This window comes from Myodes glareolus, chromosome 10, assembly GCF_982192425.1.
Source record: "Myodes glareolus chromosome 10, mMyoGla1.1, whole genome shotgun sequence".
Classification (NCBI taxonomy): domain Eukaryota; kingdom Metazoa; phylum Chordata; class Mammalia; order Rodentia; family Cricetidae; genus Myodes; species Myodes glareolus.
In genome coordinates, this window is record NC_142035.1 from 78,047,307 (window position 1) to 78,075,290 (window position 27,984).

Genomic DNA, 27,984 nt, shown 5'->3' on the forward strand with positions numbered 1-27,984 from the left:
TGCTGCTAATTCCTGGTCCCTGCCATATCTGTATCTAATAAGTGCACTCTATTTATGAGTACTGATTTGATGCTATCAGTTCCCATCACATCCCCTTTGGGGGACGGTTGAGGAAGAAGGTGCAAGATTGATTAACTGCCTTATCGTCCTGCAGAAGAAGATTGTTCTACAGAGCTAAAGCTTAGGAAGATCTAACTGTTGCAATGAATTAATTATGTAACACCTGATCACCTACCAAGCAGGTATGTGACTCAAGATGTTCATTATGCATTGGAGGTGTCTGCCTCACATTTCAGCATCTGGTGTGTGCAATAGCTCTCCTTTAACAAATGGAATTGTTACATGTGAGATACAGCTCAAGCAGAACTCCAAAAATTGAAATACTTTATATGAGAAGTATAATTAAGTTATGTGAGAAGTAGGTCAGATACCATAACTCCTACTCTTGTTACATCATTTTGCTTTCCAACTCACACTTTTATTGTTAGAGGGAATTTTCAATTGCTTGTTGGACAATGAAGACAAAATTTAGGCCTGGTTCATGTGTGGGTCTATACCATAGAGACAATGTAGGAAAGGGATAGTTATAAGTCTATAGTTTCATTTTATGATATCTTTAAAATGCAGAGGCCAAAATTCAAGCATTTCACTTGGATAATTCATTCTTTGGAAAGAATAAATAGCCAGATGTAACATTTGTGCCTATCATTAACTCTGGGCAATGGTTTGGCTGAATGGTCAGGAACTTGCAAGAACCATGTCTGGAAAATTGCTGACAATGAAAATTAGGCAAAGGAATGAAGCTATTTGAATATATGTGTATATGTGATTGACTAGTAATGAGTGACCTTAGGAGATTTTAAAATCATGAGTCAACAGATTGTGATAATCTGTTCTATTAATGTCAGCTTCTTTTCCCAGGACCTTTTTTTCATTGTCTGACAGGGTCGCACAATAAGTAGCCTAGGTGTTGCGGATGGAAATTTTGTAAGAATTCAGCAACTTGACTCACAAAAGCGACTATGGACGCTGCTGTTCCCAGTTTTCTACAGCAGAGTGTTAACCACAATCTTCAGGAGCATTCCATTCCCAAGGAATCTCAGACAACTCAACAGGCCTGGGATCATGTAAAAGTGGTACTTTGTTTTACCTTCCACAGGTCCTGTGAATATAGGTGCTGTTTCTGAATACTTCTCTTAAAACATATATGGAGTATCCTTGTGAACATTCACAATGGAATAGATCTCCCCTCCTAAGCCTGTGATATGTATTAAATAAGACATTTCTTTTTTTTTTAGTAAATTTTATTAAATTATAAAAGTTTCCATTTCCGCCCCCCCTCCCAACACCCTCCCACTCCCCCCACTCCCCCCCTCCTTCCCCTCCGTCCCCCAGGGCAGTCAGGGTTTCCTGCCCTGTGGGAAGCTCCAGCTCCCTCCCCCTCCCTCCAAGTCCAGGAAGGCGAGCGTCCAAACAGACTGGATCCCCAAAATCCAGCATATGCAGAGGAAACAGGTCCCAGTGTCATAGTCAATGGCTTTTCAGAAAGACCCCGGGCCAGCCACAGTCAGAGAATCCGGCCAAATTCCGAGAATCTGGCTAGATCACGTCCTCGTTCAGTCCCAGTCCGACTGGCCCTGGTAAATTCTCATCAGATCCGTTCCCTTGTATCAGTGGGTGATAGCATCCCTCGCAGTACTGATTTCGTCTTTCATGTTCCTCCTCCTTCCGCTCCCCCTCCGGACCTCGGGGGGCTCAACTCTCTCCATACCTCTTCAATATAGTGCTTGAAGTTCTAGCAATAGCAATAAGACAACATAAGGAGATCACGGGGATTCGAATTGGAAAGGATGAAGTTAAACTTTCGTTATTTGCTGACGATATGATAGTGTACATAAGCGACCCCAAAAACTCTACCAAAGAACTCCTACAGCTGATAAACACCTTTAGTAACGTGGCAGGATACAAGATCAACTCCAAAAAATCAGTGGCCTTCCTATACACAAAGGATAAAGAAGCAGAGAGGGAAATCAGAGAAGCATCACCTTTCATGATAGCCACAAATAGCATAAAATATCTTGGGGTTACTCTAACCAAGGAAGTGAAAGACCTATTTGACAAAAACTTTAAGTCGTTGAAGAAAGAAATTGAGGAGGATACCAGAAAATGGAAAGACCTCCCCTGCTCTTGGATTGGGAGAATCAACATAGTAAAAATGGCAATTCTACCAAAAGCAATCTATAGATTCAATGCAATCCCCATCAAAATCCCATCAAACTTCTTCACAGACCTTGAGAGAACAATAATCAAGTTTATATGGCAAAACAAAAAACCCAGGATAGCCAAAACAATCTTATACAATAAAAGAACTTCTGGAGGCATTACCATCCCTGACTTCAAACTCTATTATAGAGCTACAGTATTGAAAACAGCTTGGTATTGGCATAAGAACAGAGAAGTCGACCTATGGAATCGAATAGAAGACCCAGATATTAACCCACAAACTTATAAATAAGACATTTCTATGAGTTGAGAATTAGCTGAGATTTATGGAATGGTAAGATCCAGCATAAGTAATGAGTCTCAACTGCCCATTGTAGCTGGGCAAGGCTTCCAGTGGCACATCTGGGCTGCGTTCAATTGAGTTGTTGGCTATGCTGATCAGATCCCATGGAAATCCCTAAACAACTTAAGCTGATAGTAAGACAAAAGGTTGTTCCCAGAAAAGTGACAGCATGGCCCCAGTGCTGAGACCAAACACTCACAATGCATTGAACATGAAGAAGTAGAACTGGAGTCTAAATGAAGGCTTCACCCCTACATTCTAATGTCTTTGGTTCAGAAAGGTGCTCTGCAGGCTACTAAGAGAGAAACATAAACACTGATCCAGCTATGAAACCTTAGACCTACGGTACTGGCTGCAGAATAGGCTGGGGCAGTGGTGGCACAGAGCCTGTGGGACTAGCCAACCAGTGTCTGATTTGACATCAGACTTACTTCATAAGAAGGCATGCATAAATGGCACTGATTGGGTGGTCAAGAACCAGAGACTAGATAACTCAAAGATGTAGAATAAAACCAAGCATAAGTGACCAAACAAAGCGAAACAAAACAATAACAAATTTCACCCCCCCCCGCAAAAACCCAAACCAAAACACCACCACTAAAGAAAGAAAGCAAGTAAAAACCCTAAAAAAAAACCAACAAATAATCAAAATCGAAAACGAAAACAAAACAAAAATAAACCACCACCATCAAAATAACCTTTCTTCAAATGTTGGCTGTGGCCATAACCTGAAAATCAGAATGAATGGGTTAGTTTATCTGAGGTAGTTTAAGAATGGCCACTGGCTTCTCTGTTGTTTTTTGCGTGGGAAACTTCCTTAAATACCTCTAATTCAGAGAGCAGGTCACAGGAACGCACTCATTCCCATACACACAAGTTGCATTTTTCTTAAATTCCATAACACTACTTGGAAAAATTAGAATCCTTTGGAGCAGCAGGGAAAATTGAAGTTGGGGACGGGGGGGAGAATAAGAGAAATGTTCTTTAGGAGTTCTGAAAAAGAAATGTGATTTGTGTGGTCTTTTAGATGAGGTAACTCCACCTGGAAGTTCCAAAGAAAGGACCCAAATTACTTTTACAAGTGGCTAACTCAGCATAAGTGCAAATTGAACCAGATTTTACAGTGTATAGGAGATACATGGCTGCTCTATTGAATATAAGGAGTGGTCTTTCGGGTTTAGTTTTCATCATGTAAGGGAGATGAGGTGTTGAGAGCTCATGAACTAAGCGCTGACTAAGTCAAGGCAGAAATTTAGGGCATAGTCTCTGCAGAACAGCATAAAGGAAAACTGCTTTCAAAGTACAGAGACTAAGTCCCACGCCATAATATTTTCTTCTTTGTGACAGAGTGAGCACTGTTATAATGTTGAGTAAATGAGGTGAAATTAAAGGTGTAGAACTTTGAAGTGGATGACACAGCCCATTCCATGTTGTGGGTGTTGTTTATGTGTGACATATCTGGGGAGGGAAGGTGTTCTTTCTTCCTTTTTTGTACACTGCTATGCATTTCGTGTAAGGTCCAGAGAATAAAAGTAAAATAGAAAGTAAGGGAGACATTGCGATTTTCATCTGTGTAACTGAAAGAAGACAATCTTTCCAATAAGAGAAGAGAAGGAGGAATGATATATCTATCCACAATTCACAGAGTGGGGCACTGCTGTAAGCACATTCTTGTTATTTATTTTGTACATAAATCTGGTGGCAACTTTCATTCCTCTTATTTCATAACTGGAAATTGGAAATATGAGACTCAAATAAACTGAGGTATGTGCTGCTGAAGGAAACGAAAGTATTTGGGTAGATAGTGTTTACATTTCTAAAGTTGCGACTAGGAAGCGAAATAGGAAGAAAATGTATCTAATTTGCAGAGACTGAGGTTTGAGCTCGGGGTAGAGTGTCTGCCTAACAATTGCAAGTCACCAGCACCAGAAAAAAAAATCACAAAATTAAGGTTAAAACAAACAAAGAAACAAAGGGACAAAAGGCAAGGTATTTACACTGCACATTCAAATTATTTGCATAGATTTCTGAAGTTGATAAGCTGACTTGCTGACATGAGGTCCTAGGTGTAAAAATTAAGACATTGAAATAATTTCATTTTAAGCAGTGGTGTCCAAAGCAAGACAAAAACACTGATAGGGTGATAGCCTCACTACAATTGATGGTCTTAATTTAAAATTATTGATCTTCTGTAGCAAAACCTTGAGGCAGAAGCAAAATTAAAATTAATCATTTTGAACATTAAAATCGATGGACAAAAACAGGAGAAGACTGACAGTAAAGACCCACAGAAATCACCTCTATTTCTTCCACAACATACAGGTTAAAGAAAGATACCTCTGAGGTATGAGCCGATTATTTATACATTCCAAACAGTGCTCATTTTTAAAGTATCTCATAAACATATTGGTGAGTAATGCTCAGGTAAAAATCTGAAATTAATGACTTTCTTATGAATATGTGATTTGGAATTGTAAATAATTCCGTGGCTTCCCTTGTAGAAATCTTGTAGAATCTTGTAGAGTAAGTTTATCATGTACCTCTTAAATAGGGCTGTGACTGAGAAAGGAAGACACTGGCTTTAACAAACTTACACAGCCTGTCTCCAAACTATGTTTATGCTGGTGGGACTTGGGAACATTAAATTGAAAAAAAGTGACTGTATTGCTTCTGAAGCAGATTTTTCCACCTGCCGCCCTCCCTTAAAACCAGTTCTTTTTATAGTTAATTTTGTAAAATGAATATGTGTCTATAATATACTATATTTAATGTATTAGAATAGTAATATATTACTTAATGGTGTAGGGAACTCTATTTTCTTCTAATGGATAAGTCTTTCTTCCACTATGCCATTGTTTAATATGCAATTGGCATTTTCTGGTTATAAATTATGAAATATCACTAAAGAATATTAAATTATTTTATAAGTCTTTCTAAATATGCTTACTGTTATTATGTTATTACTTATTTTGTTAATGTTATTCTATGTATCTACACTTTTTTTTAACTTAACATTAGAATTACTCTATTAAGATCTTGACAATGAAGATTACTATAGACTTACTAGTGCCTCTGGGGAATACAAGACAGAAACTGAGGAGAAGAGAAAAACAAGGAGAAACTGAGCATATTATTAGGAGAAACAAGTTTATTTCATTTTCTTTTACATGTAGATGGAAGTAGTGATAAACTTTAAAAATTCAGAAAGTACTAGGAATAAAGCTTTGTGTGTTTCTCTCAACATGTTTTAAACATTTTTACACATATTTTAATTTTTCTTTAAAGCATTAGTTCTCAATCTCCCCAATTCTATGGCCTTTTTTACAGTTCCTCATGTTGGGTGACCCCCAACCATAAAATAGTTTTTGTTGATACTTCATACCTATATTTTTACTGTCATGAATAACATTGTAAATATATGATATGCAGGATATCTGATATGTGAACCCCGTGAAAGGGTCATTTGACTCCCAAATGGGTTGAGACCTACAGATTGAGAACCTCTGATTTAGAGCATGAGATATTATTCTTAGTTAGTTTAGGATCATGCATAGTCATTTAAGTATGTGTGGGTCACTATATTTTCTTTTCTTGCACATTATGTGAAGAAATTGCACCATATAATTGGTAAGATCACTGATGACTTCTAAATACTGCTACTGTGTGGTTCCTGTCTCTGAAGTACATGGTGCTGGAGTTACTAGGTTTCTATGAATGCTTTCCGTAGTGCTGTGGCTAGACCAATAACAATTAGGAAAAAAAAGTCATTGTTATCTGCCTTCTGGCATGTTCTACTTTATATTTAAAAAAATAACATTAACCCCAAAATATCATTTTATGCATTCAGCTTAAAATATGAATTCTATTGTAAAGGTTCTTTTTCTTTTTCAAAATTGGTTTTATTGAGCTACTCATTTTTCTCTGATCCTCTTCCTTCCTCTCCCCTCCCCTTCAGCCCTCTTCCATGGTCCGCATGCTCCCAGTTTACTCAGGAGATCTTGTCTTTTTCTACATTCCATGTAGATTATAACCATGTATGTCTCTCTTGGGGTCCTCATTGATTTCTGGGTTCTCTGCGATTGTGATTTGCAGGCTGGTTTTCTTTGCTTTTTGTTTAAAAACCACTTATGAGTTAGTACATATGGTAATTGCCTTTCTGGGTCTGGGTTACCTCACTCAATATGATGTTTTCTAGCTCCATCCACTTGCCTGCAAATTTCAAGATGCCATTATTTTTTTCTGCTGTGTAGTACTCCATTGTGTAAATGTACTTTCTAAATATAGCCCCAGTAGCACAGACACTGAGAGAAGCAATTAATAAATGGGACTTCCTGAAACTGAGAAGCTTCTATAAAACAAAGGACACGGTCAACAAAACAAAATGACAGCCTACAGAATGGGAAAAGATATTCACACATCAGACAGAGGTCTGATCTCCAAAATATACAAAGAACTCAAGAAATTGGTCATCAAAAGAACAAATAACTCAATAGAAAAAAATGGGGTACAAACCTAAACAGAGAACTCTCAACAGAGGAATCTAAAATGAAAAGACAGTAAGGAAATGTTAAACATCCTCAGTCATCAGAGAAATGCAAACCAAAACAACTCTGAGATTCCAACTTACACCTGTAAAAATGGCCTAGATCAAAAGCCCTGATGACAAAAATATAAATTTTTATGTAACTAAAAATATTTCCTGGGTAAAACATGTCTATTTTTCCTTGAATAATTGGATGATTTGAAATATAAGTTACTTGACTATTTATGTGAATTGTAATACATCTGAAGTGATTTGGACCTTGCAATTTTCAAATACCAGGTATTTCTAGGCCCTTGATGAGCCACTGGACTGGTACTTGGAAAACAACTTTGTCTTTGTCCATGATCTTCCTTCTGTGTTGAGTGGATCCCTAAAGAGTTTGATTTTGACATTGATGTTGCTTTCATTTGACATTAAAAAAGCCATGCCATCCCAAAATAACTTTTTTTCTTAAAAAAATTGAAGATATACTATAATTTGCAACATTTCTCCCTTTTTTGTCTTCCTTCAAATTCATGAACACTTTTTTACTAATCGCTATTCCTTGCTACATGCAAGGAATGCTTGCATGTTTGTCTTAAAAGCTAAATATTTGGCACTGGCAACCCATTCATGTGCTTTTCCCTGGGGAAAACCACTTCCGCTCCCAGATTTCCACAGATGCCTATTGTGATTTATGTCTGGGTTGAGGCCTACTGAGCTTTTCTCCATTCACTTTGGCACATCTATTAGTGCCATCTCTGTTCAGCTCACATTTGGACAGTCTTGTTAGTTAGAATTTATGGTTGCAGTTTCTGATATTACTAGTAGACACAATCTTACATCAAGTTCACTGGTCCTATGACTGTTATACCTTTCTTACCCCTCTTCTACAATTGTCTTAGTCCATAAGTATTGTTATGGAGAGGGGAATAGCAATGTAAAAGTGATATGATTAAGGAAATGTGAAAAGGACCCTGTTTAGGGAGCAGGAGATAAATATTGAAGTTGGTGGGAGAAGAATAAACAAGATTGAAGAGTAGGAGTGACCTGATAGAGAAATGGGAAAGGGGGCTCTTTAGAGAGGGTTGGAGGAGGTAAATACAAAAGAAAGAAGGAATTGGATAAAAGAGCAATAAGAAAAAATCACAAGGAATCAGACTATTAACTATTTACTTTTAAAACCAAATAATACACATAATTCCATGTATAAATATAGACATATAGATATAGAGTTTTAATGAACTTTTCTTATCTTGATTGACAGTGTTTCCCCAAGAGTCAAAGACCACTTAACAAAAACTGCAATAGCATATACTAGAAGCCCTTTTTTATGTTGTTATCTAGGACTTTCCAAAAGACTCCCAAAATGTACAGTTTATTGCTGTTGTCCTTGGTTGCCCACTATAGGTGAAAGGAGGTCCTTATTGCTGAAGATACCATGTTCTTCAGAAAGAGGCCTGGGGACTCCTGGGATGGAACTGACATGGATGACTCCTCCCTGAGGACTAGCTTTTTTTGTGGTACCAGAAGGTGCCATACAAGCTTCCAAGGGAGGGAGAAAACGAGCCTTCTTATGCAGCTATGAGGCCTATGAACCACATTAATGACCAAGATGACATGATAACTCTGACAGTGCTATAGTGGTACACACACTTTGGTGGTAAGCAACAGATCTCTAATCGAATTTACAATCTGCTCAACAAAAGGAAAACTATGCTTGGTACTGCAAAGCTTAGTACTCAATGCTAGTGATGTCATGAATCTTGAAGAACAACCTGCAGGCACTGATTTATTAAGCAACATAATCTCTAATTACAGCCTGTAGATATTTGTTCTTATACACACTGGTAAGTGCAGTCTTGCCCTTTACCCAGGAAATATCACTTTGGAACAGACAGAGATCTCTACAGAAAACTACAAGCAATCAAAAGGCAGACTTGTGGAGCACAGTTCCAGAGGTATATTTTTAGGGAGGAATCAGTTGCCAGTTCAAACCATCATTGTTTTAAAACGACTGAACAAAACAAGCTTATTTTTTTCTGAGATCAGATTTTGTTGCATGCATCAGTAATAGTCTCATTTCCCACCCAAGTATAGAGGCCATGTTATTAATCAGAATCATTAGCCTTCAGAAGTTGTCATTAATTTTTATTCTAGCGAAAATTTCAAATATCTCCTATTGTATGTATGTACAATATGTGGTACTGGATGCTGGGCCTTTGAGATATTTGTGTGTTTTTTTCTTCAGTGATCCATCACATTCCCTTTCTTATTCAGTCACTTTTAAAAAATGGGCACTTTGAATCAAAGAGCATGTAGAATTTTCCTGATTTAAGTACAAGTCTTATGAGTTGGAGTTCTTAAAAATTATTTTCATTTATGTGTATGAGTGTTTTGAATGAATATTTGTCTATGCACCACCTGTGTGCCCGATGATAAGAGTAGCTGCAACAAGTCAGATCCCTGGAGATGGAGTTACAGACAACTGAGAATAGCCATGTGGGTGCTGGGATGAAACCTGTTCCCTCTGAAAGAGCAGCAAGTATTCTCTATTCCTAAGCCATCTCTCCATGCTCTTAGTTAGATTTTTAAGTAGAGTTGAGTCCTTTGGAATTTATTGAATATTTTTTTAATATGATTGGAAAACAAAGATTCCAGGTGAAGATAAAGGTGGTGAACTGAGAGAGGCAACCGATCTGCTGTCAAGCAAGTCCCTCACAAAGGGTATTTCTTGGCTGCTTGGGACATGTTTGTGTTAGCTTTATTTTCCCAGGTAAGATAGGGAACAAAAACGAAGCTTTATAAAGGACTGATCGGAAAACAATTCTGCTTCCTCTAAGAATAAATCACCACTTTATCTATCATATGCTTCAGCACCTAACATGATTGCTAAAGTGACAGCCTCAAACAAGCATTTCATTTTTCACATATAAAACTAGTTACAAGAAAGTGTATGCAACTTTCTTCACAGGAAAGCACAAATCATATAAAATGATGGTTCAGAAAAAGAGAAATTTGCATGGCAATATACACAGGAAAAAGTTTAGTTTCAAGGTTGTTCAAAGTCTATGTTGAACAATCTGTTCTATTTTGGGCTGTCTGAAAAGATGGTTCAGTTTGTAAAGTACCTGCCTTACACACTTCAGTACCTGAGTTTAATCCATAACCCCCACATAAAAAGTTGGGTTGGTGGTAAGTGGTTGTAATTCTCATCTGCCATCCAGATTAGCCTAAAGCTCAACTTCTGGTATCAACAGAAACTGATTTAAAAAAAAATCAGGTAACTGAACTTTTAGGAACACTGCTAGAGTTTGACAACTAGGCTCAACACACACACATACACATACACACACACACACACACACACGGAGGATTTCATTTTTGCTCATCAACAGCTAACTATTTATGAAAGTTGATAAAGCTGATCCCCAATAAATAGAAGTATAAATTGTTGGAGCTCTTTTTTTTTAACATTTGAAAATGCATAGCCACTGTCATCAAAATTTCATATTATTTATCTTTATGATTTAGCTTGTAGGAACTTAACTTTTAAAAACCAAAGAGAGATGCAAAAATAAGTACAGTTACATCTATAGCAGGAAGGTATAATAAATGAAAGATCCAGCTTTTGGGAAATATTTGCATTATAGTAGTATGTTCTTCTATCATGTGTAGTTTTATATATTCATTAAAGAATCATTTCAAAGAGCATTTAAGTATGTCTAGAAATATTTGTAATAAAATATTGAAGAAAAATGTAGAACTATGTTTAATACTTTCTGAAGTTTTGCTTTTTATCACATCTTCAATTTATATGCCTCTGGAGGTCCAGATCAAGTTAGATAAGAAGAGGCCTCAGGGCAGAAGAACAAATAATAAAAGTCACCAAATGTATTAATAAACTCCATTAATTTCTCACAAAAACCACCAGTAAGAATTCAGGACTATTGATGTAGTTATTAGAGTCCAGTGCAAAATTAAGAAAGGCCTACACATATCCTCTTCTCTGACAACACCTAGTTCACACAGATGAGAGGTCCCTGTACCTTTCCCCATACACTATACTTCTACCAACCTACCAGCACCTAGGTCAGAAAGGTGAAAGGTCACTGGGTCCTTCCCACACATTTTCCATTCAGAACATTCACTGACTTCAGGAAGCCCATGGCCCCAGCTGGTATAACCAAGAATCCTAACCCTCTCCTTTGGCCTGAGTATAGGTTGACTTTTTGATCCCATCAGCCAGTTCCCAAATATCAATCACACAGTGGCTTATTTTTAATTACAAATGTTTAGCCGATAGCTCAGACTTGTTATTATCACTTACATTTTAAATTACCCTGTATTTCTCTTCTTCGCCCTGCCACGTGCCGATACCTTTTTCATTTTACTCCTCTCCACATTTCTGTGTGACTTTTGAGATGCCTCACCTCTTCTTCATGCTCTGTTTTTTTTTTTGTCTACAGATCCCACCTAACCTCAACTTCTCCAACTATTGGACAGTCAGCTCTTTATTAACCATCTATAGTAGTACATATTTACAAGGTACTAGGATTGTTCCACAACACCACAGTATATACCTCTGTAGTTACACACACTCCCCAGGAGAGGATGTGGCCATTCCGTTGCACACACAAGACACTCTTATCTCTGTGTCTGCTCCTGCTCATGAAGTTAGAGGTTGTGAGAGTTTCAAGTGTGATAGATCTTGCAAACTTTGACTCTTGAGCTCAGGGAATTTGCTAAATGGCTGCCCTTGGTATAACACAATGCTTTATTGCAGATGGTTTATGAGGACAGAGGATATGCTTTCCCCTCAAACAGAGCTGAGATCATCTTCATCTATCATATCCATGAATTCACATAGAGTCTATGTAGACTAGAATTTAAGTAATACTGGCTTGAGTCAAGATGAGTAAAGCAGAGGTAATGCCAACCAATGGAAGAACTGTTCCTCTCACCAGGTTTACAAGGAATCAACAAAGCAACATGAAAAGCCAATATAATATATCCCCTCCCAAAACAACACTCCCATAGTGATTGCCACCAGTGAGACTAACTTAGATGAAATTTAACAAAAATTCAAAGGAATAACTTTAAATGTGTTCCAATATCTCAAGGAGGACAAATCAAAGAGGATGTTAATAACCCTCTGGTAAAACTCCTGTAAAATATAACCAGCTGAATGAATTAAGGGTATCAATTCACTATAGGGAAATGGAATTGAAGGAAGTATTAGAAGTACTGTAGAAAAACTGAAACTATACTGGAAAAGAACATTTCAGTGAGCTAAATAATCCTCAGTGGGAAGCCTCAAGAATAGAGTGAAGGATAGAATACCAGGGCTTGAGGACAAGGTAGAGAAAATCTTAGCTAGAGGAATAAGCCAATAGGAGAGAAAGGAAACAAATGGCAAAGAAAGAAATCACTGTGTCTTTGTTGGTGGATGATATATTATATATAATATATATGATATTATATACTACATCTTCAAGGTCCTTCTTCACTCCTGATAACTCAATTCTCTCCTCTTCCAAACTATTTCACCTTCTATTAACATGTCTTTTTATATGTAAGAATCAGTTTTAATTCATTTGCAAGGAGCTAACGTAAAATGAAAATAAGAAATTCCATTTGCAGTGGCATTATAAAGACCAAACACCTGTAACAATCTTATCCAAAGCAATGCAAAATGTAAATTTTGGAAACTGTAAAATATTACTGAAAGAAGTTTAGCAAGATCACAGTAATTTGGGCTGTGGAAGCAGATAAACTGCTTGTCAGTAAGTACTAGCTCCTGGGGTCAATTTCTCATACTAAAGAAAAAGTCACAATAATTGGAAAGCACTCATGTACTTAATAAAAATAAATTTAATTAGTTACCTAGGGATCCCTGCTAGTATGCTTCATATTAGACCTGTATGGTTAAGTATTTGGCCTAAAAGAACATTTCCATACACATCTCATAAACTTAGCTATATAAGCTTGGATGCACTGCCAGCCTATCAAATGCCGGTTTGTATGAAATTTTGTCATTTTGAATTATAAAAATAATTGCTGCAAGGCAGTCTGACAGAAAATGCAATCAGAAAACTACAAGAATAGTCAAAATTTTGTTCTCTTATTAGCTTATGAACATATGAATAAAAACCTTTTCTTATTTTATTAGACCAGTGGAATCCTTGCGAAATTCCCCACCATTGTTCAAATTGCCTGGTGGGATTTTCTTGAAAAACATCTGGCCTGGTCTTGTTTCTAGATATTTCAGGTTCTAAAGTGAATGTATATTTGGTTGTGGTATAGGGCGGCATTAATACACTATCAATGTTGCCTCGGCTTATAGGTTTGGTTTGAGTTATTTATTTATTGTACATAAATGATCTGAAGGTATTTGAGTTATGCCATTTTATGAGTAGATGGTTTTAAAAGTTGTTTTTAGAAGCAAAGACAGAATATTTTGTTTCTCATGTGAGGTGGCTATGGGGGTAGTCACTATTATAAACAGGACAATGTCCTAAATTTATCATTTGCTGTATTTTCTTCTGCCTTTCCTGTTTTTATGTTCTTGAAAACGTAAGTCATGAAGGTCAAACAGTAAAATATCTGTTTTGGACCAGATGCTTTCTTTTAAGAATGGGGAAACTGATCTGTGAGACAATGTGAATGTCATCTAACTTTCAGGGTGTAGAACATTCTTGTCTTTATCCTACATTATTTGAAAATTTAAAAATTATTTTCTACTAAGCCATACAAAACAGGGGTGTCTAAATTGGGACCTTGGACTCTGCAGTTGGGTGACCTCTGTTGTAAAAATTTCTTCAAAAAATGATCAAGTAAAAGAATAAGCAAGAGAGAATTATTGCTGAATAAATGAGTGAATGAATTAAATGTTATTAATACTATACGACCTTGATAATAAATACATCATTATTCAAAAATTAAAATTTAATCATCAGACCTAGTTAAGTTGTGCTTAATTAATGACTTAATTCCAAAACTGTTAAGGTTACAAATAGTTTTCAAGAAGAGTTCATTTTGCATTATTAAGGCAATGAATAGTTACTGAAGAAAGCTTGTGAACTCTGAAGGGATAGATAACACACCAGTCTTCCTCGCCTCCCAGTCCCTGTTACGACCTCCCCATAGAATCAGTCCGAGATGTTCCAAGGACACGGTTTCAGCACTATGGTGTTTCTTCCTTCAGCTGACTAGTTCTCTCAGTGCATGCTATGCCTGCTTGTGTGTAAATTCTACATCACAGGTCAGCAACGAGAGTAAGTTTTTCTTTGGAGCATGACCCATGGCAGGTCCCACTGTTCCTGCCTAAGCACATGTTTTTCCTTGCTGCTGAGAAAATGGAAGCGGTCAATGTCTCCAGCAGCTATAAAATATCTGTTATTTCCAGATTTCAGCACAGGATGTTTTCCTAAATCATTCCCTGGAAAGTGACACCCAGCATGGGCTGTGCTGTGCTGGAGAGTCTCTGCCCCAAGGGCAATGATATTTTCTCTACTGGGGATTCATCTGTGTGAAGCGTCCTTCGATGCATTCTTCATCCTGTCTGCCTTTGCCTACTGTCAATCAAGGCAAAGCACAACTGAATACAGAGGTGAATAACGTTGATTCCTGGGAGCTTTACCCCTTCCATTTCCACAGCTCCCTCTTCTACCCCTAGGTTGAATGAGCCTCACAGGATCAATTCTGGTGCAATTCCTTTGCTCCAAGACAAAACTACCCATCATGCACCCTTCTCTGGTGGCATATTTCCTCTTGAAAGCACCGACACTTCGCCTACAGGAACAGCACCGTGCAGGCTAATGCTCAGAGCCTTATGAAAACCTCCAGGGGCGATTTTCTTAGCAATGTAGTTTCATTCTTTCCGTATTTCCTCTCTCTTGTTCAGAAAGTTACATTTTGGAGGGTGGGCAAAAGAGTGATTGTAGGCTTTGCTCTCACCACTAATATTTCTTCCAAATCATTTGTGTCTGCCTCCTGAGCTGTCTTTTTTTCCCTAAGGGCTTAGACTTCTGGAAACCAGATGTAGGATGGCAGTGGTTTTCTCTGCTTTCCACCAAGTTACATCTCTCCCCAAGGCATTTCACACTGTAGAGAACTGGCTTTAATTGGGACAGTAAAGGAGTCTGGGTAACAAAGCAAACTATCTTGAGAAGGTATTGGTTTCTATCTTTAAAAGAAAATACTATCTGTCTGCACTGGTTAAAGATAGATTTTCTTTTTCTAATTTACTTTCTTTTTTTAAAAATCAAACTCTTAACCTATTAAAACTAAACGAACAGTTTTGAACTGCTGTGACACACATTATATAAATGGTGACCTTAGATTATCAGGGTTTTCAAAACCTTCCTATTTGTCATTCCATTTCAGGATAGTTTCAGTCAGAGAATTCTAAGTGGTATTGATCTGTTTCCTGGATGCCTCGCAAGATCCCCATGGAGGTAAAAGTTCATGACCAACAGTTCGGATGCAGCAGAGATAGCAGGTTCTTTTGACTTCATAGCTAAGGAAGGGCTATGACAACACAGCTATTGTTTCCACACACACTGATTGACCGTTGTCACCAGTCAGGTACTGAAGCAGATTGCTACCCATTTATAGTAGATATGCTTAGCATAGTAATTTAGGAATAGTGACCACCATTCTTAAAAGGCATTTATTTTCCTACGAGGATTTCTTGTTGCTCTTGTTTTCTACCATATGCTGTGCACACATCAGAGCATGGTCTTCTGATAGAGCATCTTTCAGTGAAGGCAAGGCTATCTTTATTCTTTATTCACCCAGTAGGGTGGCTGCACATGGCCACTCAGCACTTAAAATGTAGAGACTGTGATTAAGAAGCAAAAGTTTGATTGGTGAGGGGTTGCTGAAAGAGATGACTCAGAAGCTAGGAGGGCTTGATGCTTTTGCAGAGGTCCTGGATCCAGTACTAGCACTTACAGTGGACAGCACACAGTCACCAGTAACTGCAGTAACAGGGCAATCAGCATCTTCTAGCCTCCATTAGTACCATTTGCATGTTTGTATATACATACACTTGGACACACACACCTACACATACAATTTTAAAAATAAAATAGTTAACGACTTTTTATTGTTAATTTCATAAATGCAGATAGTGTGTTTTGAACAACAGTTTCTTCCCTTCAATTTTTCCCCAATGCCAATTTCCTCTCACAATTTCGGTATTATTAATTTATGGTTGGGGAAACCACAACATAAAGAACAGCTTTAGGACAGTTGATAATCACTGCTATAGACCAACAACTTAAAAAGAATTAGCCCCATATATGGAAGTGGGCGTTTCATATCCTAACTCATGGTGTCAGGGATAAGCATTCTCCATCTGTTACAGGGTAATTCTATCTAATTTTTTTAATGTACACATATATTTTAGCAAGCTTCTGCTGTTTGAAATTTTCATATGGCACTTTCAAAGATATTCATTGTTTGTTGTCCTTCTTCATACTCCCTCCACTTCCAAACCCTTGCTTTGCCATTATTCCCATTGCGCTTTCATTCCACCCATGTCCTGCCCCCTTGCATTGATTTGGTCTTAATTTTTGTTGGCTTCAATTTAAAGATTTATGTGTGGTGAGTGCTTTCCTTATTGAGGGCTGCAGTTTTAAATCTCTCAAGACATAGAAGGTAACCCAGTGTTTGTCTTCTATTAAGTGTCTAGTGTTTTCTAAAACTCCTTGGTTTTGTGAGGCAGAAAGCAATTCTGCATTCTTTAATATAAAAAGATGACTGGAGCCAATACCAGTCTAGTGGAATCTTTAAAATAAGTCCTCCTTGAACTTGTGAAGTGGGGAAAACTCCAATTAAGATAGAAAGTAGAGAGTGCCCCTGCCAGCTGTGGGTCTAGTCTGCAGTCACCTGCTTTGCCTGCATGGTCAAGCTACTGAGTCTGTGCTATGAATCTAGACTGCTGTGTGGTTGTCCTGATTTCATTATAACCATTCAAAATCACAGGAGATGGTGTTTGGTTGCCTAAGTAATGCACTGATGGATATCTGCATCATTGAAACCATGTGTGAATCTATGCTAATGTCTGGATGTCCTGATTTAATTGCAACTTGGATTGGCTAAGTGCTGTAACATACCTTTTGTTGTTGTTGTTAGTTACTTTTCCTATTGCTGTGACAAAATTTCCTACTAACGCTCCTTAGGGAAGAAAGGATTTCTTTAGTCTCACGGAGAATTCTGTCTATCACGGCAGTAAAAGCACGAGACACCATGTGTCCAAATGTGTATGCTTAACTCATTTTGCGTTTATGAGGACCTGAGCCTGTGGAATGGTGGATCTTCCCAGTCAGTTATCCTCACCCAGAGACTCCTTCGCAGACAAGCTCTGAGGTTTGTTTCCACAGTGATTCTAAGTTCCATTATGCTGGCAATAATAAAGAAGAGTCATCACGTCATTCCACTTGGTATGAATAACTGAACACAAACTTTCTTTCCTTTACCAAGAAAACACAGTTCCTGTGCCCAGTACTTGCCTTCCTCCAACCTGCCCTGCACACAGTGGGCTAGGGGCAATTCCTCATGGTGTGTTACACAGTGTTCTTCATAATGGTGTGATTAGGTAGATGAAAATATCCCAAGAACTTCTTCATGCAGTGAACACTTCTAGACCTTGTAGGTTAACAAGATATCTTAATCAGGATTAATACAAAGTATTTAAGTGATGAAGTCCTTCCATCTCCTGCCTTTGATCATTTTGGGAAATTACTGAAGTGTGATAAATTAAAAATGATCACTGATTACTCATCTAATGTTGTTAACCTCATTTCAGAGATGAAGAAATTTTAGTCCTTATGATTAGAGTTCTTCCTAAAAGCAGTGAATGAGTTCTGGAAAATCACACCTTGTTTTCCTATTAATAAAAGGTTGTGACAAGCATCCAGAAATTTCTCATCCTCAACTCCAGGATAATGTAAGCTCTGTATTACATGCTGGGCCATATTTATTACTTTGCTTCTTTTGAATATGTGAGATATGAACTGTACTTAGTTCTGAGCATGCCCGGTCAATGAGCGAAATATGTCAAAGAGTGAAATAATCCCACATGGGGATTAAACATTTGTCCCCTGGGGCAAGGGAGAAAAGAGAACCTATTATTTATTTAACCCATAGCCCAGAAAAACATATATAGAATGTATCTCTGATGTTGACATTTCAGGGTTGGAGTAAAGTCTGTGATCAATGCCATGTTTTAAAATGCAAAAGAAATGCAGCCAAAAGCCAAAGGTCTTATTGCTTATTATCGTTTCCTGTGAGCTTGTTGTGTCTTCAAAGGCAATATGTATTCTTTAAAGTACTCATATGAATTATTTTCTCTCACGCACTCAGGAAAATTGGTCAAGCTAAGAAACCTTTCTCTAGAAACAAGCCTAGACATAGGAGAGTAGGCTGATGCCAGGTTTCGGGTTCTTTAAACCTCTCCCAGGAGGTCTCCCTCTTTGCCCTTCTGGCCCTGACCTCCATTTGGAGAGCTAAGGAAAAAGTACAACAAATAACATCTTGCATACAAGTTTTTTATTGTTGTTGGTGGTGGTAAGTGTTGAATCACCGTTAAGGAGACTTTCAGTCACATCATCTAGAAGTCTGGTCTCTCTGAGTGCTGGATTGTCTGCTAGCCCGTGAACTTTCCACAATAATCTTATTGTCACACGTTTAAGTAAAAGCCCACTGTTTTGGAAGGACCTATTAGGAAAAGAGAGAGATCAATGGAGGAGAAAGGACGGACAAGAGAGGAAAACCATGATTGAAGTATTCTATACACGTTTGTGAAAGGTGACAATGAAATAGTTTTTACTCTTAATGATTTTAATAGATTTTAACTATTTACTGTTGCCTGCTGAATAAACATACTTCCTTAGTGTAATAAGAAATTAGGACACTTGGTTCTCCACATGTAGACTGAGCCTCATCTTTAATACTTAGCACAAACGAAGTGAAAATACATTGCATTAAAGTATTTCATACCATTTTATGAATAGTTTGGGACATTTATAGACACAAGCATAATATAACCGCAAGATAACAAAGGTAAGTATGCAAATGAATTTTTTGCTAACATAGTCTTTAGCTTAAAAGATTTATTTAATTTTATTTTGTGTATATGTACGTTTTTAATTGTTTGATAATCTGTATACCATGTGTGTCAGTGACTTTGGAAGGAAGGATGCAGAGCTATAATGGAGTTACAGATGGTTGTGGGACACGGTGTAGGTGCTGAGTAATAAACCTGGATCCTCTGCAAGAACAAAAAGTGCCCTTAACTGCCGAGTCTCTCCTTCCATTGTTAATATCTTTGTGCTAGAAATGTAAAGCCTTTACAATATTCTTATCATACGTAAAACTTGTTGTTCCTTTTAAAAATATCGATTTGTTTTTGTGAGCTTCCTTTGAGTTCCTTAATAACCACTTACTCCTGTGCTCCTGTGCCTCCCTTTGCACCTTCGCCGGACCCACGTATTTCTATGAATTATTGACAAGTTTTCATCCTTTCATGAGTTTTCAGGCTGTTTTCTTTTATTTATCTTTGGTGGCTTGTGGTTCATGTTATACATCTTTTAATATTCTTAACCACTAGTCATCAATAAAGCTTGTAACAATCCATTTTCACAATGAAATTGGTATAGAGTATTACCAGACACCTATTCTCACAGTTTCGGTGAGATTCTGGGATAAGAACATTCTGGTTTATGTCAGAGGCTCTAAAGCTGCACTTCCATTTTCTCACTCCAGTCATTAACATCACACCCAGCACACTGAGACATACTTATCTCTTTACTTCTTAAATACAAGTGAAATGGAATATACAATTTTAATGATGGAAATTGATGAAATATTTAAAAATATGCTCATTATTTTTATTAACAAAATATGAGAGGAAAACACTAAGAGAGAAATGGTTGTTTGAGGAGATTGCTCAACAGAGAAAGCATTTGCTGCATAAACATAAAGATCGGAGTTTGGGTCCCTGGGACCCCTACAAAGCCAGGCAAAGTTATATGTTTTTTAATCCCAATACTCCCACAACAAAATGGGAGGCAGAGACAGGAGAATCTCTCAGACTTCACCGGCCAGCTAGCCTGTTGCATGGAGTGACAAGCTGCAAGAGACTCTGCCTCAGACAAGGTGAAGGATGAAAAGCAGCATTTGAAGCTGTCATTGACTTTCACACATGCACTGTGGCACATGCACATCCACATATACAGACATGAACACACGCAAACATATGGGTTATGACATATATAAATATATAAACGTGTATACACACACCATACACATATACATTTGCACACACCAAGCAAATACACCAAGTTTTAAAAAGAACAGAAAAAGATTAAACACTTATAAAAATAAATTAAATCGGCTTACCCACAAGAGGGATTATGTAGATCTGAAATGTTCTAACTCAATCTCCTAGACCAGTGGTTCTCAACCTTCCTAATGCTTTAATTCAATTCCTCATGTTATGATGACACCCAGCCGTGAAATTATTTTTGTTGCTATTTCATAACTGTTAATTTTGCTACTGTTAATGAATTGTAACATAAATATCCATGTTTTCAATAGTCTTAGGCAACCCCTGTGAAAGGGTTATTTGACCCCCACAAAGGAGTTGTGACCCACAGATTGAAAACCCTTGTCCAAGAGATATATAGATGAAATAATTTTCCAATAAAAATATACAATATTTGTGTTGTTTTAATTTTTAATTAATTCCAAAATCAAATGTTTCTTCTAGACATTAAAATGGTGAAAAAATAAAGTACCAGTCATGATTTACATTCTCGTGAAGGAAAATTATCAAATAGTTGCATACAAATGTTTTTAGATGAGAAGCACATTAAGGAGAAAGATGATGAGGCATGGCAGGGTGGCGACTTATCCCAGGTGTAGATTTTCACTCACAGCAGCGAAGGAAGGCATTTTTATGAACTCAGTCCTGGCCAATGCTAACCATGCTGTCAACTGGCACAAGGCAATCATGGAGGAAAGACAGGAAGAGTAGGAGCTGAGGTAGGTGCTTGACTGTTGTGTTCTGGGATGAAAAGTGAAGCATTTGTTCAACTATGTTCATAGCAGCACTATTTGTAATAGCCAGAACCTTGAAAGAACCTAGGTGCCCCTCAATAGAAGAATGGATAAAGAAGGTGTGGCACATATACACTTTAGAGTTCTACTCAGCGATAAAAAACAGTGACATCTGAATTTTGCATGCAAATGGATGGAAATAGAAAACACTTTACTGAGTGAGGTAACACAGACCCAAAAAGAGGAATATGGTATGTACTCACTCATAAGTGGATTTTAGCCATAAATAAAGGACATTGAGCCTATAATTCGTGATCCTAGAGATGCTAAATAAGAAGGAGAACCTAAAGAAAACATATAGTTATCCTCCTGGATATTGGAAGGTGACAAAATTGCCAGGCAGGGGTTGAGAGCACAGGAGTGGGGGTGAAGTGGGGATAAGGGGAGATGGGGGAGAGAAGTGAGAAGGGGAGGATGGGGAAAGTTTGAGGGGATGGGATGGTTGGGATGAAGGAGGGGTGGATGTGGGAGCAGGGAAGTATATATCTTAATTAAGGGAGTCATTTTAGGGTTGGCAAGAGGTTGACTCTAGAAGGGTTTCCAGGTGTCTAAGGAGATGTCCACAGCTTGTTCCTTGAGCAGCAAAAGAAAGGGTGACTGAACTGGCCTTGTCCTATAGCCACACTGACGAATATCTTTCATATTATCATAGAACCTTCCTCTGGTAATGGATGGAGATAGAGACAGAGACCCACATTGGAGCACTGAACTGAGCTCCCAAGGTCCTAATGAGGAGCAGAAGGAGGGAGTACATGAGCAAGGAAGTCAGGACCGTGAGGGGTATGTTCACCCACTGGGACGGTGGGACAGATCTAATGGGAGATCACCAAGGACAATTGGAATGGGACTGATGGAGCATGTGATCAAATCGGACTCTCTGAATGTGGCTGACGGTGGAGGCTGACTGAGAAGCCAAGGACAGTGGTGCTGGGCTTTGATTCTACTGCATGGACGGGCTTTGTGGGAGCCTTGTCTGTTTGGATGCTCACCTTCCTGGACCTGGAGGAGTGGGGAGGACCTTGGACTTCCCATTGGATAAGGAACCCTGACTGCTCTTTGGCCTGGAGAAGGAGGGGGAGGGAGAGTGAGGGGAGGGAAGGGGGATGGAAGTGGGAGGAGGGGAGGAGGTGAAAAATTTTAATAAAAAAAATGAAAATAAAATAAAAATAAAAAAATGAAATAATAAGAAAAGTGAGGCTTCGGAGATTAGAAGTGGAGTAGATGAATAATGAACAGGAGGTAAAGATAGAGCAGTGACGGCAAGGATTAAGGTTTCTATTGCTGTGAAGAGATAGTATGAGCATAGCAACTGTCATAAAGGTAGATACTTAATTGGGGCTGGTTTACAATTCAGAGGTTTAGTCTATTATATCATGGCAGGAAGCACAGCTGATGTGGTATTCCCCTCTGTATGCTGTGAATACCTTTGAGCCCATAGCAGAGAAAGGCAGAAAGAGATAGGCAGGGAAAACTCATGAATTCTGGGAAAAAGAAGTGTGGCATCAGAGAGAAGTCATGGAGTCACCACCAGAGATAGACATGCTGAAATTTTGCTGGTAGGCCACGACCTCATGGTGATTGATGCACAGATTAATGGAGATGGGTTAAATTAAGATGTAAGAGTTAACCAATATGAAGCTAGAGCTAATGAGCCAAGCAGTGATTTAATTAATACAATTCTTGTGTGATTATTTCGGAACTAAGTGGACGGAACCAACAAGCAGCCTTTCTACTACACATGAGTGCATGCAGGCAAACATGGTACTTCAAAAGGATCTGAGCAGACAGCCGGGGGAGACATTGAGCCTGGCTTAAGCTTTTGAAACCTCGAAGTCAACCTCCAGTGACATGCTTCCTTCAAGGCCATACATCCTAATATCTCTCAAGTAGCACTACTCCTTAATGATCAGGCATCCAAATATATGAACATCTGGGGGGTCATTCCTCTCTATATAAAAAAACCCACCACATGTATTTCAGGGGGAAATCATACAGTGTCTTCTACTCCTTGTATGTGCTTTTTAGTGAGGTGTGAAAATTTGAGTGAAAGGATTGATGTTTTATTTCATACCATGATGACTTGGTTACTACATTGGGTGGGGAAAGACAATCAATTGAATAGAATTTGAGAGGCTACTATGATGATTCAGATAACATATAAGTGTAGGGCAAGGGGAACTTCTCTGGATATATATTTCAAATAGTATGTACAAGATATATGCTCATGGATTAATGTGGGTGTGAAAAGAAAAGGGAATGGCTTCAATAACTCTTTGAGCATGGATTGCATTCCATGAAGGGTAAAATCACGAACGTATACACGAAATTGGGAGGTGAGTATCAAACCATCTCAGCTTTATGTCATGAGTACATGTAAGAATGACATCTCATAGTCAGTGCCTGGATTAAATACTCTGCCTTGATTAAAACGTTTCCTTCTGAGGAGCAGAATGACAGGTAAGTTGGAGTGAATGCCTGTTCTTTTTTTATATCCTCCATATGGGTAAGGCTGTTTAAAATACAATTGTGCATAGTCGCTATTCTGCAACTAATGACATAGCATCTAGTTTATTTCTGAGAATGCGAGTAGCTCAAGTTTGAAGATTGTAAAGCTCCCAGGGTTATGTGAATGTAGATTGCAGGCATTTTCATAAATCATTAAGTCCATCATGTCTAAGTCCACTTCTTGGTTGTGTAAATTAAACAAAATGTGAATGATAAAATAATTGTATTGCTCACTTTTATTGTGTTTGGACATGTTATACTTTTCTGATCTAGTTCACAACTCTGCGTAGAGTTGAAGCAGAAACCACAAGCCAAGGTTTAATTTTCTAGTGAGCTGTCCTTATGAAGCTCAGCAATGCAGAGGGCTCAATCAATCCGATGCAGGTCAGTGAGTCTCACCCTGAGGAAACTCTGTAGCAACTAGCTGACTTTTTGTCCCTTCAGTGGTCACCGAGCGAGCATATCCTCCTAGCAAACCTCCATGCACTCTGCCTGGAATTAATAGACTTGGGGTTCACCACTGCCTTGCTCTCTAACCCCAGACCATCCATATGAACTCATTTGTTCTCTTTTTATTTGAGGAATGAAACGAGGAAAAAAATACCAGCTTCCTCTAAACCTCATAGACAGACTGTGAGAGTGTCAGGGGTATGGTAATCTTTTAATTAACAGATTACTTGGTATGTTTCTGGCCTGACATATTTATTTAAAAATATCAAACTCGATGATTCTTGAAAAATAGAACTTTTGGAAGTTTTCACTTGTAACCAAAATTCAATTGAATAATTTTCTTTGTCATAACAAGGGGTAAATAGTATTTTTTGGCATAAAGTAGTAATTAGGCTATAATATGAAAATCCAACATTTCTGAGGCAACTAAGCTAAGGGCATAATGGAAACTTCTTTCATTACTTCCACAACTCAGTTCTTGTAAAGCCTGTTGAAATTAGACCTCTTTTCCAGAACTCCACATCCTGCTCACTTTATTATTCTGTAAGATTTATAGCCCCTAAACAATTTTTGGGGAGAAATTGGTTAAAATGTGTACAGAAACATCTCAAGAGATGAAATGCTAAAAGTTGTTGAGATGTCTGTATCAGGGCTGCAAACTCACACACCTGAGTGAAGGTGTCACGGGGAAAAATAAACCATGCTGGGAGTGGGTAGAAAATATATACAGAATCACTTCTTTCACAGTGGTTTCTCCTTGGATAGCGGTAAACAGGTTTCTACTCCTTGAAACTGTACCTGATATCTCCTTCATTGACTCTTTAAACATCCCTGTTGATAGAGACCCTTCTGCTTGCTACCCCTCCCCCAATATGTCTTTTTTTCTAAAGATCTCATTTAGATAAAAAAAAAGTTGAGAACAGAATTTTGAATGACTGTCTCTATTCCTCCTGTCTAAGGGAACATCACAAGGCTGAAAGAAAGCTGAAGATGTGTCCTCCCTTTGATATCCTTTGAGATATCCTTGAAAGGCTCGAATGAACAGCCACTTTGGAAAGTCAGTTGGTACTACATTTTGTAGTAAATATTTAATGCCATAAAACAGATCCCTATTCTAGACTGAATAATTTACTTCCCTAGTAGCCATACGGAGGTGTGTGAATGGACAGCCCTTATCTTGTGCTCTTTCTGAGACTTTCCATAGTTTTGAGCACTCTGTAGACAGTACATGTAAATTTTAACATAGTATCTGCTCCATGAAGAAACTAATATATAATTTCTACCTAGATTGGAGAGGTATATTATAATTTAGCAATTCCACCAATCATATGTTCCTTAAATAATGTTATATGAATTTGCATCATTAGACATATGAGAATGCTCAGATAATTATGATGTATAATATCCTCAGTTTTGACTGTGTATGGTGGTATACATCTTTGATCTCTGCAATTAAGAAGCTGAATCAATGGAATCTCTGTGATTCTGATGCCACACCCTGTAACAAAACCAAAACCAAATGACAAGAACAAAAATATACCCAATTTGGGAAAATAAAAGTAAATCTGAATATCCATCTTCTGTAAAATAAGTTTTAAAAAAGTCAGTAAGTCACACAATTAGTACATATATGTGCTGAAAATGAGCAAGTTGTAGATTTATATACACAGTGTGTTGTATATCTGTTTGCCTGTGTGTGTGTGCTTGACCTGGTAAGGTATCTACAGTACAGTAAAGTAGATCAGTGTAAATATGAAAAATGTATGTTTTTAAATTAAGGCCAAAACATGGACTGTATTGTTTTAGAGATATGTGTGCAGGATTACAATTATGAGAAAAACTAATTTTCATAAATTCTAGGTGGTAATTATTTTCAGGAGGAGAACTAATGATCAGCTAATAGACCACATGGAAGATTCTAAGAAGTGGAAGTTTTCCATTTTTGCTTGCATATTGACTTGATATTAGCGTGAGTATTTGCTTTTGACTATTCAAAAGCATTTTGACGTGGGACCCTACAACAAGAAAGAGTTTGTCACTTGAATTTAATTGGGTTATATGCCTGTGCAAGCTTATATATCTTTGTTAGTGCAAAATGATTATTATTCATGACATCTTTAAACACCAGAAGTACTGAAAATTCTGTTTTTTTAATCAAAGGGTTATTATTTGAAGAAAAACAACATTATTTAAAACAATCTTGCATTAATTATAAGCTTGGTTGAGGTGATGAAATTTAGTTGAGACATTTTTCAAAAATTTCAGGTTTGCTACAGGCACTTACCTAACATAACTCAGGTCTATCTGGCTCCACTCCTGTGTTGTTGATGATCATGGAGCAAAGTATCATGCTGAGAGTGGTTGGAGTCAGTCAGGAAACAAGAGAGGAATGGAAGGCAGGGTTTTCTTCAAAGGCCTTATTAAAGCATGTTCTGGTTAGTCAGAAGATATCACTGAGCTCCAACTCTGAAAAGGTCTACTGCCTCCATCCTGTGCTACAAGCTGAGGGCAAATTCCTGATCACATGAACCTCTGAGGAGTAGTTAAGCAAACCACAGCATCTATCTTATTGCAGATATTCTCCAAAGAACTAGGGGAAAAACAGAAAAAAAATTACAAGAATTTCTGTCCCCAATGAATCTATACTTGTAAAGAGACAGCCTTCACAGCATTAGCACAAGTACCTGAGAAGAGAAGTCTTAAAGATTACCTCTTTGAATTAGATAAAATTCCTCTCATTTAGAAAAAATAAAAACAAAATCAAAAATTAAAGAGAAACAAAAAGAAAGTTAGGAAAACCTACGCATTCCTAAACCTGGATATCTAGTTCCATGTAGATAGAGAGTGAGTCACATGTATTCTTCATTAGTCTTCTTAATTTATCTACACAATGATAAATTTTCTTGCAGGAGAAAGATGATCAGATTATGATAAACAAGATGGCTAAGTCATAGAATCTGGATAAATAATATCCATCTGGTGTATGAGTTTCTTTTCTATTGCTGTGACCAAAATCAGCTTAAGATGAATCATTTTAATTTTTAAGCTATAGTACTATGAAAGAATTCATGGAAAAAACCAGACACTAACTTCAAGTAGAAACCATGGAGAAATTATATTTGCTAGTTTATCTTCAGGCTCATAATAAGATAGCCTTCTTACACAGTTCAGGACTATCTGCCTTGGGAATGGCGCCACCCACAGTGGACGGAGCCCTCCTTATCTTAGAGCAGTTCACAATTAAGACAATCCCAACTGAGACACATGCTTACTGGCTAGTCTAATCTGGGAAATTCCTCAATCATGGCTTTTCTCTCAGAAGATGCTAGGTTGTCTCAAACTGAACATTAGGGCTAACTAGGACATCTGTATCCTCAATAAGTTGTGTTATAAGACTTCCTCTATGCTCTTCAGAACGCAGACATATTCAAAACATTTTTCAACTTCTGTATACGTTCAGACTATGAGCAGAATATATTCAGAATATAATATTGTCGTGGGGAGGAAAGAAAGTTGTGAATTAAAAGTGCCCAGTGTCCAATTTGCGTGCTGTTGACCATCTTAAGGTATGAATTTCCTGTCACCATAGGACTCCCATGGATTTGTTGTCATGACCTCTCTGACACAATTTTTCAGAGGCAGACTGGTTTTCTGCATGAAATATAACTAACTATTGAAGATGGTGAATGATGGAAGCCACCCTATCTGGAATCTGACATCGTGGAAAGTGGGAGAAAAAAAGAGACATTGGTTAAGGGTGATATTATGGAGTTCCCAGACTAAATCTGTTTTGTGAATATATTAATTATAT

General features: G+C 37.7%; 1 long non-coding RNA gene across 1 annotated transcript; it reads left to right on the forward strand.

Annotated features, from left to right (window-relative positions):
• Positions 1-90: 90 nt before the first annotated feature.
• LOC125406524 (uncharacterized) lies at positions 91-27,971 on the forward strand. Its single transcript, XR_007233937.3, has 3 exons — positions 91-242; positions 26,034-26,142; positions 27,810-27,971. It is a non-coding gene; the product is annotated as an uncharacterized LOC125406524 (long non-coding RNA).
• Positions 27,972-27,984: the final 13 nt, after the last annotated feature.